Source organism: Macaca nemestrina, chromosome 14 (assembly GCF_043159975.1).
Source record: "Macaca nemestrina isolate mMacNem1 chromosome 14, mMacNem.hap1, whole genome shotgun sequence".
NCBI lineage: Eukaryota > Metazoa > Chordata > Mammalia > Primates > Cercopithecidae > Macaca > Macaca nemestrina.
In genome coordinates, this window is record NC_092138.1 from 11,833,397 (window position 1) to 11,845,481 (window position 12,085).

General features: G+C 40.2%; 1 pseudogene; it reads left to right on the forward strand.

The window, feature by feature from the left end:
* Nucleotides 1-6,341: 6,341 nt before the first annotated feature.
* On the forward strand, nt 6,342-7,082 carry LOC105498768 (small ribosomal subunit protein eS6-like; annotated as a pseudogene).
* Nucleotides 7,083-12,085: the final 5,003 nt, after the last annotated feature.

A 12,085-nucleotide genomic window follows, 5' to 3' on the forward strand; every position in this document is an offset into this window, starting at 1 on the left:
CCCTGAGGTCCAGTCTATGGTTAGCAAGAAGTCTACAGCGTTTGATGAATGTGGAGAGAAGAGAGCTATTCCCATGGAGACAGTTCGAGAGGCATAGCTGTGGGATCTAAGAAACAGCTGGGAGTTGGGTATTCAATGCCCACAGAAAAAAACATGACTGAGACTTAGAAGTGAGGAGAGGAGGGAAAGACAGGTGACTGGTTTCCATGGCAACAGGAAAGAAAGCAGAACTTCCACCAATCGCTTTGGGGGTGAGATTAGTTGAGGGCAAATTGTAAAGCAGGTGACCCATGCCCAGCATGGAATCAGGGGAAGTAGATCACCTAATGGAAATGTAGGATGGTTTCAGCATTGTAAAAATAATAGCAGGGAATGGTCAAAAGGGGAAAGCCAAAATTGGGACTTTCAGGCATACTTGAGATTTATGTGTTCTTGGAAGGAATCCAGGTGTGTCTGGATTCTTTACGGTGCCATGGAAGACAGGTGGCAAAGTAGCCAAGAGATTGCCACAACTAGGGTGAAAGGGTGGATCACCCATTCTGAAAGTGGGCCTGAAAGTGCAGGGTGGGTCAAAAGGAGCAAACCACTGGAGATGAACTAAGGCAAGAGAATGTGCCATGAGTTCATGAGTCTTAAACCTCAGCATTAGATATCAACAAGATGGCTAAGGAGAGAGACTGGAAAGACCAGAAAAGCAAGAGAGCTTCTCAAAGAGCCTGTGGATATGTGTTCAAGGACCCTTTTTACCAATCAGACAACTGCAGCTCATCTTGTCCTCAGAGGGCATCCAAAGGGACTGAAGAAGGAAATCTGAACAATGGGGCATATATCCAAAACAGGTGGAACCAGAAAAGAGATCATTTAAATTTGAAAAGATTGAGATAAACTAACTGGCAAATTCAAGATTTGTTTCCATAGTTCCTAGAGGCCAGTAGGGTGCCAGAGCAAAAATAGATCAATTTTAGGGGAGAAAGTGCATTTGTTTGAGTCAGGTCTTAGGTGTTCAATTTCAGGACATGTGTTGCCTTTACCAGACATTCAACACTGCAAGAACTGGGACTTTGTTTTCCTCATATAACAGGCACATATCAGGCACTCAACATTTGCTGAATACATAAAATGAATGAATAAATAAATGACTCACTCCAGAATAGCAAAGCCTAGATTTTAATTATTATGAGTATGCTATCTCACTGATTTTCCTAAGATTTAAAAACGTGTTCTGAAAATAAAATTTTTTTGGCTTTACACAACATATCTGGAATAATTTAAACTAAGAAACTCTTTGGCAGGGAGAATCAGGAGATCCTGATAGCTCTTTGCTATTCCTCAAGCCACAAAAGTCAGAAAAGTCCAGTCTAAGCCTAATTTAAAAGAAGGTCTTTGCAAAGACTGCTTAAGTAGAGCTTCCCAAGGACTCTTGGGAAGGTTGCCTCTTTCCCAATACAACATTGTAGCGCTTCTCTCTCCATCTTCCGCCAACCATAGGGCAGAAAAAGGAGCATCTGTCTCCTTTGATGTTCTAAAAAAGGTTGATGTCTGACTGGAAGTTCTTCTCTGCCCAAACATCAAAATTCTAAACATATTTTTCAATTTTCCCACATATAGCCTGATTTACAGGAAAGCTGAAATATGTTCCAGATCTGGAGACATATTTGATTAATGGAGGTATAATGAACGTTGTTGGCTGCCATCCATTCTCACCTTTCTCCTTCAGAACAGGACCCAGATTTTATTCACTATCTCACTCTCCCTCATGTAACTCAAGCGCCCCTAAAGCAAGCTGGCCCATGCCCTTAGCTCCAGGGTAGATCTGATGGTCTAAGGCAGTGATTCTCAACTTGGGGGTGATTTTGTTCCCCAGAGATATTTGGCAATGCATAAAATGTGACATTTTTGAGTGTCACAATGTGGGGTGAGGCATCTAGTGGGTAGAGGTCAGACATGCTGCTAAGCATCCTACCATGCACAGGACAACCCACAACAAAGAATTATCCAACCCAAAAAGAGAATGGTCCTGAGGTAGAGAAACACTGGTTTAAGGGTTATGGCATTCCCCTGACAAGGGACTGATTTAAGAAGAAGCCTTTTGAGTTAGGAAAAGAAAAAGCAAGATGCCTGCCAAGAGATACCAGACATTCAGAACCCCACCTCAGCAAGAAAGGACCAAGGCAATAACTACAGAGCTAAGATTTGAACGGAGGGTAGAAGGGAAAGTGCTGGAGTGCAGTGGGGGAGTAGAGCTATAGTTGTGGTGATTAGAAGTGCAGGAGGGCAGCATGGAGGCACCAGGACTCTGCAGCCCCATCTCCTCCACATGGATCACATCTGCCTGGAGTCAGAAGAGACTCCACATTGTAGGGGAAGGTCAAGGACAAGAGCCCCACCTATCCCCATCGCTGCCACAAACACCCACAAGTCCTTACATCAGAAGAATCTCACAATCCTTGCAAGCCCTGAATCCAGTTCGGAAAGCTGGTGGGAATTCACACAGCTGCATTGCCCCAGATGAGTAGGATAAGGTGTGCACCACCCAAACACTCACCCACTGTGAGCCAAGCTGCTGTAGCACAGCACAGTCTTGAAACCAGAGCCCCCTCTGGAGTGGTCCCTACTCTGGGGTCCAGTAGCCACTGCTGCTCTCCAGCACTGGGGCTCCATCCTCATTCCACCAAGCCCGCATAGGTGGCTGAATGTCACAACCCTAGCTGTGCAGACCATGGTCCCAAGATCAGCTGTGACTCTGATTCTGTGCAACAGGGTAACAAAGTCCCCCTACCCTCACCAAACTTCCGGCTGGAGGAACAGTTGGCCGGTACCATCCAGGGCAAATCTACCCTTGAAGTGGCCAAATCACTGCCAGTTACCCAAGCCTCCAAAAATCCAATATATCCTTGGGCCAGAGGGATGCCTATGTACATATGTGCAGAACCTGGCAAAGCTGCACTGCCATCACCACAAACTCTCTCATTGTAGGCCACTGAGAAACACAAACACCACTAGTGTGGATTACACCTGAGTACATTACACAGACTACACTACTGTATCAACCTCAGACCAAGACCAATACACCACACCAAACCAACACTCTAAGACCCATTCGTCTGAACAAGTCTTCTCATACAAAGCCTACTCTGTAAAATATAATGAGGCTACTTTTCCTTAAGATGCATAGAAATCAACGTAAGGGCACATCAACCATGAAAAAGCAAGGAAACATGTCACCACCAAAGGAAAATAATAATTCTCCAGTAACAGGCTCCAATCATAAGGAAATATATGAAATGCCAGAAAAGAATTCAAAATAATAATCTTAAAGAAACTCAGTGAGATATAAGAGAATACAGATAGACAATTCAATAAAATTTGGAAAACAATTTAGTATTTGAATAAGAAATTCAGCAAAGAGATATATATCATTTAAAAGACCCAAACAGAAATCCTGTAGCAAAAGAATTAAATGAATAAGAGAGCTTCAACAACAGACTAGACTGAGCAGAGGAAAGAATTTCTGAACTGGAAGACAGGACTTTTGAAATAACACAGGTATACCAAAAGGAAAAAAAAATACTAAAAGAATAAAGAAAGCCTACAGGATTTATGCAACACCACTAAGTAAACAAATACACATATTGTTGACATTCTAGAAGGAGAAGAGAAGGAAAAAGATGAGAAAAACATACTTAATAAAATAATAGCAGAAAAATTCTCAAGTCTTGGGAGTGAGATAGACATCCAGGTTCAAGAAGCTCAAACAACCCCAAATATATTCAATCCAGACGGGTTTTCTCTGAGGCACATTATACTCAAATTGTCAAAAGTCAAAAACAAAAAAAGAATTTTAAAAGCAACAAGAGAAAAACATCAAGTCAAGTATAAGGAAATCTCCACTAGACTAACAGTGAATTTGTCTGCAGAAACCTTTCAGGCCAGGAGAGAACAGGATGATATATTCAAAGTCCTGAAGGATAAACTATTGGCCAAGAATATTATACACAGCAAAGTTTTCCTTCAAAAATGATGGAGAGATAAAATTTTTCACAGACAAGCAAAATCTAAGGGAATTCATCACCACTAGACCAAACTTACAAGGAATGCTCAAGAGACTCTTACATCTGGAAGTGAAAAGAAGATAACCACCATCATAAAAACATACAAAACTATAAAATTCACTGGTAAAGCCAATAAGCAAAGGAAAAACATAAAGGAATCAAACCTTATCAGTACAGAAAGTCACCCAACCACAAAAATAAACCACATGAGAAGTAGTTAAGAAAGGATTTACAAAACAACCAGGAAACAATCAATAAAAGGGCAGGATTAAGTCTTTACCTATCAACAATAAGCTTGAATATAATGAATTAAATTCCCCATTTAAAAGATATAGACTGGCTGAATGTATTTTTTAAAACCCAATGCCCAACTCTATGCTGCTACAGGAAACTCACTTCACTTATAAAGATACATGTAGAATAAAAGTGAAGAGATGAAAAAAGATATTCCATGCAAATGAAAACAAAAGTGAGCAAGAGTAGCTACATTTATATCAGACAACATAGACTTAAAGTTAAAAGTTGTAAGAAGAAACAAAGATGACCATTAGATAATAATAGAAACATCAATTCAGCACAATAATATGACAATTTTAAATATACATACACCCAACACTGGAGCACCCAGATATATAAGGGAAATATTATTAGATTTAAAGAGAGAGATAGACTGTAATGCAATAATAGTTGAGGACCTCAACATCCCACACTTAGCATTGGAAAGATCATCTAGACAGAAAATCAACAAAGAAGCATCAGATTTAAACAGCGCCACAGACCAAATGCACCTGAGAGACATTTACAGTACATTTTACTCAACAGCTGTAGAATACACATTCTTATTAGCACATGGAACATTCTCCAGGATTAACCATATGTTACGACATGAAACAAACAAAAAAGTCTTTTAAAAAATTGTAATCAAAATCATATCAACGCTGGGCCAGGTGTGGTGGCTCACACCTGTAATCCCAGCACTTTCGGAGGCCAAGGCAGGTGGATTACTTGAGGTCAGGAGTTCAAGACCAGCCTGGCCAACACGGGGAAGTCGTGTCTCTACTAAAAATTCAAAAATTAGCCAGGCATGATGGCAGGCACCTGTAATCTCAGCTTCTAGGAAGGCTGAGGCAGGAGAATTGCTTCAACTCGGGAGGTTGGAGGTTGCGGTGAGCCAAGATCGGGCCACTGCACTCCAGCCTGGGTGACAGAGTGAAACTCTGTCTCAAAGAACAACAACAACAAAATCATATAAAAGCTAGGTGCAGTGGCTCACACCTATAATCCCAGTACTTTGGGAGGCCCAGGTGGGCAGATCACTTGAGGTCAGGAGGGAGTTCAAGACCAGCCTGGCCAACATGGTGAAATCCGATCTCTACTAAAAAATACAAACATTAGCTGGGCGTGGTGGCATACACCTGCAATCCCAGCTATTCAGGAGGCTGAGGCAGGAGAATTGCTTGAACCCCAGAGGCAGAGGTTTCAGTGAGCCAAAATCATGCCACTGCACTGCAGCCTGGGTGCAGAGACCAGCTCAGTTGTGGAGACCTTAACTCAGCGACGCTAGAGGAATTAAAGACACACACGCAGAAATATAGGGTGTGGAGTGGGAAATCAGGGGGCTGACAGCCTTCAGAGCTGAGAGCCACAAACAGAGCTTTATCCACATATTTATTGACAGCAAGCCAGTGATAAGCATTGTTTCTATAGATTATAGATTAACTAAAATGGGAAACAAATGGATAGGCCAAAACAAAGGGATGAGTCTGGCTAGTTATCTGCAGCAGGAACCTGTCCTTAAGGCACAGATCGCTCATGCTATTGTTTGTGGCTTAGGAACACCTTAAGTGGTTTTCCACCCTGGGTGGACCAGGTGTTCCTTGCCCTCATTTCGGTAAACCCACAACCTTCAGCGTGGGCATCATGGCCATCACAAACATGTCACAGTGCTGCAGAGATTTTGTTTATGGCCAGTTTTGGGGGCAGTTTATAGCCAGATTTGGGGGCCTGTTCCCAACACTGGGTGACAGAGTAAGACTCTGTGTCAAAAAAAAAAAAATCATATCAGGTATCTTATCTGACCACAGTGTAATAAAACTAGGCCTCAACCACAAAGGGAACATTTAAAACTATACAAATATATGAAAATTAAGCCACATGCTCCCAAATGGCCAGTGGGTTGAAGAAGAAATTAACCAGGAAATCAAAAAAAATTCCTTGAAGCAAATAAAACTGGAAACACAACATATCACTCTTTTCCATGGACCCTCAGAGGCATTCAGCTGCTTCAAGATGAAGCTGAGCATCTCCTTCCCAGTCACTGACTGCCAGAAACTCACTGAAGAGAACGCAAACTTCATACTTTTTATGAGAAGCCTATGGCCACAGAAGTTGCTGCTGACTCTCTGGGTGAAGAATGGAAGGGTTATGTGGTCCACATCAGTGGTGGGAATGACAAATAAGGTTTCCTCATGAAGGAGGGTGTCATGACCCATGGCCGTGTCCACCTGCTACTGAGTAAGGTCCTGTTACAGACCAAGGAGAACTGGAGAAAGAAAGAAAGAAAATCAGTTTGTGGTTGCATTGTGGATGCCAATCTGAGCATTCTCAACTTGGTTATTGTAAAAAAAAGGAGAGAAAGATATTCCTGGACTGACTGATACTATGGTGCCTCGTCACCTGGGGCTCAAAAGAGTTAGCAGAATCCTCAAACTTTTCCATCTCTCTAAAGAAAATGATGTCTGCCAGTATCTTGTAAGAAAGCCCTTAAACAAAGAAAGTGAGAAACCTCAGACTAAAGCACCCAAGATTCAGCATCTTGTTGCTCCATGTGTCCTGCAGCACAAACGGTGGTGTATTGCTCTGAAGAAGCAGCGTACTAAGAAAAATAAGGAAGAGGCTGCAGAATACGCTAAACTTTTGTCCAAGAGCATGAAGGAGGCTAAAGAGAAGCCCCAGGAACAAACTGCCAAGAGACTCAGACTTTCCTGGCTGTGAGCTTCTGCTTCCAAGTCTGAATCCAGTCAGAAATAAGATTTTTTGAGTAACAAATAAGATCAGACTCACATCTCTCTTGACTTTTCATTGACGATAGAAAACTACATAAATGAAGAGAGGGAAAGTTAGGTCATAGAAAATGGGGATATGTATATAGTAATCCAGTCATGGATAAAATCAGATTGACTATTGTGTGGTAGCAGAAGACAAGTTCATGATAAAGGGATTCTTTTGAGGGGATGGGTGGCTCAGGAAGGGATTCTGAGCATAAGACATCCACCTCTTCAGAACGGCATGGCACTTAGGGGAAATAAATGAGAAGGACTATTAATCTTTTTTACATAGTTTATTTTGAGGAATATCACTCTTTTAAAACACTAAACACAGTTTAATACATGAAATTGCCCTTGTGAAAATGAACATGTGTTTTTTTAGAAAAGCTAACTTTTAAGGCATTGTTTTAGTGGATAGTATGTTAACATACTTCAGGAAGTTTTGTAAACTGGTGCAAATTTGCTTTAACAAAACTTTTCAAGTCAAAAATGAAAGAAAGAAAGAAAGAAAGAAAGAAAGAAAGAAAGAAAGAAAGAAAGAAAGAAAGAAAGAAAGAAAGAAAGAAAGAAAGAAAGAAAGAAAGAAAGAAAGAAAGGAAAGAAAGAAAGAAAGGAAGGAAAGAAAGGAAAGAAAGGAAAGAAAGGAAAGAAAGGAAAGAAAAGAAAGAAAAGAAAGAAAAGAAAGAAAAGAAAGGAAGAAAGGAAGAAAGGAAGGAAGGAAGAAAGAAAGAAAGAAAGAAAGAAAGAAAGAAAGAAAGAAAGAAAGAAAGAAAGAAAGAAAGAAAGAAAGAAAGAAAGAGAGAAAAGGAAGGAAGGAAGGAAGGAAGGAAGGAAGGAAGGAAGGAAGAAAGAAAGAAAGAAAGAAAGAAAGAAAGAAAGAAAGAAAGAAAGAAAGAAAGAAAGGGAGGAAGGGAGGAAGGAGAAGGAAGGGGAAGGAAGGGGAAAGAAGGAAGGAAAAGAAGGGAAAGAAAGAAGGAGAAAGAAAGAAAGAAAGAAAGAAAGAAAGAAAGAAAGAAAGAAAGAAAGAAAGAAAGAAAGAAAGAGAGAGAGAGAGAGAGAGAGAGGGAGGGAGGGAGGGAGGGAGGGAGGGAGGGAGGGAGGGAGGGAGGGAGGGAGAGAGTGAGGAATGAAGGAAGAAAGGCAGGCAGGCAGGCAGGCAGGCAACATATCAAAACTTGGCTGCACACAGTGGCTAACACCTATAATCCCTCACTTTGGAGTTTGTTGCAGGCGGATCACGAGGTTAGGAGTTCGAGACCAGCCTGGCTAACACGGTGAAACTCCATCTCTACTAAAAATATACACAAAAAATTTAGCCAGGTATAGTGGCAGGTGCTGGTAATTCCAGCTACTTGGGAGGCTGAGGCAGGAGAATTGCTTGAACCCGGGAGGCAGAGGTTGCAGTGAACCGAGATTATGCCACTGCACTCTAGCCTAGGTGACAGAGCAAGACTCCATCTCAAAAAAACAAAACAAAACAAAACAAAACAAAAATCAAACAAACAAAAGAAAACCTTATGGGACCCAGCAAAAGCAGTATTAAGAGGCAAGTTTATAGCAATAATGCCTACATCTAAAAACTAGAAAGATTTCCAAGATTTCTAATAAATCACCTAATGGCACCTCAAGGAACTAGAAAAGCAAGAACCCAAAATTAGTAGAAGGAAAGAAATAACCAAACCCCATTTTAGTAGAAGGAAAGAAATAATAAAGAACAGAGCAGAAATAAACAAAATGGAGACTGAAAAAAAAACACACAAAAGATAAATGAAACAAAAAGTTTGATTTTTGAAAAGATAATAAAAATCAATAAAATATTAGACTAAGAAAAAAAGAGAGACGATCCAAATACATAAAATCAAAAGCCAAAAATGAAGATATCGTAATGGATGTCATAGAAATACAAAGACTCATTAGCGACAACTATGCACAATGATGTGCCAATAAATTAGAAAGCCTAGAGGAAATGGATAAATTCCTGGACACATACAACCTACCGAGAAGAAATAGAAAACCTGAACAAATCAATAACAAGTACTGAGATTGAATCACTAATAAAAAGTACTTCAACAAAGAAAAGTCCGGGACCAGATGGCTTCACTGCTGAGTTCTACCAAACCTTTAAAGAATTTTTTTTTTTGAAACATAGTCTGGCTCTGTTGCCCAGGTCTGAGTGCAATGGTATGGTCCCAGCTCACTGCAATCTCTGCCTCTCAGATTTAAGTGATTCTCCTGTCTCAGCTTCCTGAGTAGCTGGGACTATAGGCGCATGCCACCACACCCAGCTTAGTTTTGTATTTTTAGTAGAGATGGGGTTTTGCCATGTTGGCCAGCCTGGTCTGGAATTCCTGACCTCAGGTGATCCACCCTCCTCAGCCTCCCAAAGTGCTGGGATTACAGGAGTGAGCCACTGCACCCGGCCAAACCTTTAAATGATTAATACCAATTTTTCTTATACTCCAAAATGTTGAAGCAGAGAGAATTCTTCTTAACTCATTCTATGAGGCCAGCATGACCCTGATTCCAGAATCAACACAATAAACAAAGAAAACTACAGGCCAGTATCTCTGATGAACACAGACACAAACATCTTCAACAAAATACTAGCAAACCAAATCCAATAACATATCAAAAAGATAATATGCAGTGATCACACGGAATGTATTCCAGGAAAGGAAAAATGGTTCAACATATCCATATCAATAAATGTTATATATTGCATCAATAGAATTAAGGACAAAAAGCATATTATCATCTCAATAGATGCAAAACAAGCTTCTGATAAAACACAACATCCCTTCAAGATTAAAACCCTTAATAAATTAGGTATAGAAAGAAAGTACCTCAGCATAAATAAGGCAACCCTCAGCTAACATCTCACTGAATAGGGAAAAGCTAAAAGATTTTCCTGTAAGAATTGGAACAAGTCAAAGTTGCCAGCCGGGCACAGTGGCTCACACCTGTAGTCTCAGCACTTTGGGAGGCTGAGGCGGGCAGATCACTTGAGCCCAGGAGTTTGAGACCAGCCTGGCCAATATGGTGAAATCCTGTCTCTACTAAAAATACAAAAAATTATCCAAGTGTGCTGGCACACGTGTAGTCCCAGCTGCTTGGGAGGCTGAGGCACAAGAATTGCTTGAACCCAGGAGGCAGAGGTTGCAGTGAGCTGAGATTGGGCCGCTGCACTCCAGCCTGGGTGACAGAGTGAGACTCTAACTCAAAAAAAAAAAAAATTAAAATGACAAGATTGCTCACTTTGATCACTCTTATTCAACATAGTACTGGAAGTCCTAGCCAGAGCAATAAGGCAAGAAAAAGAAATAAAGGGCATCCAAGTGGGAAAGGAGAAAGTCAGATTGTCCCTGTTTGCAGACACCATGATTTTACATATAGAAAAACCTAAAGATTCTACCAAAAAACTTCGCACTGATAAACAAATTTAGTACAGTTGTAAGATAAAAAATTAATATACAAAAATCAGTGGTGCTCCTATATATGAAAAATTAAATAGTTGATAAAGAAATCAAGAAGGCAATCCAATTGACAACAGCTATAAAATGAAATAAAATAATTTAACCAAGGAAGTAAAATACCTTTTAAGGAATACAAAGCACTGACGAAAAAAATTGAAGAGGATACCGAAAAAATGGAAAGACAGCCGAGTGCAGTGGCTCACTCCTGTAATTCCAGCACTTTGGGAGGCCGAGGCAAGCAGAACACTTAAGTCCAGGAGTTCCAGACCAGTCTGGACAACATGGTAAGAATCCATCTCACAAAAACTACAAAAATTAGCTAAACGTGATGGCACATGCCTGTATTCCCAGCTACTGGAGAGACTGAGGTGGGAGGATCACTTGAGCCCAGGAGGGAGAGATTACAGTGAGCCAAGATTGCACCACTGCACTCCAGACTCCAGCCTGGGTGACTGACTGGTACCCTATCTCAAAAAAAAAAAAAAAAAAAAAAAGGAAAGCTGTCTCAAGCTCATGGATTGAAAGGATTAATATTCTTAAAATGACAGTACTCTCCCAAGTAATCTACAGATTAAGTGCAATTGCTATTAAAATAACAATGACCTTCTTCACAGAAATAGAAAAAATATCCTAAAATTTGTATGGAACAACAAAAGACCCCAAGTAGCCAAAGCAATACTGAGCAAAAGAAAAAAGCTGGAGTCATCACACTACCAGACCTCAAAATATACTACAAAGCTGGAGTAATCAAAGCAGCATGATACTGGCATGAAACAGACACATAGACCAACAGAACAAAATAGAGAACTCCCAAATTAGTCCACATGTCTACAGCCAACTGATTTTTAACAGGTGCTAAGAACACTCATGGGGGAAGGGACAGTCTCTCTAAAAAATGTGTCTAGATAAACTAGATATGCATATAGAGAAGAATGAAACTAGATCCCCACCTCTCACTCTATACAAAAGTCAACTGAACATGGATCAAAGACCTAAATGTAAAACCCGAAACAATAATATTATCAGAAGAAAACATAGGAAAAATGCTTCATGACATCGGTCTGGGAGATTTTATGAATAAGACCTCAAAAGCATAGGATAAAAAGCAAAAATAAGCAAACAGAATTATATCAAACTAAAAAGCTTCTGCACAGCAAAGGAAACAATCAACAGAGTGAAAAGACAACCTACAGAAAGAGAGAAAAGATGTGCACATTACTCATCTGACAGGAAATTAATATGCAGAATATACAAGGAACTGAAATATCGCAACAGCAAAATAACAAATAATCTGATTTTAAAATGGGCAAATAATAGAAATAGACACTTCTCAGAAGAAGATATATAAATGGTCAAATCCAACAAATAAATGAAAAATGCTCAATATCACCAATCATCAAGGAAATGCAAATCAAAACCACAGTGAGGTATTATCTCACCCCAATTAGGATGACAATTTCAAAAAGACAAAAAACAACAAATGCTGGTGAGGATGCAGATGGGGAATTTTTCT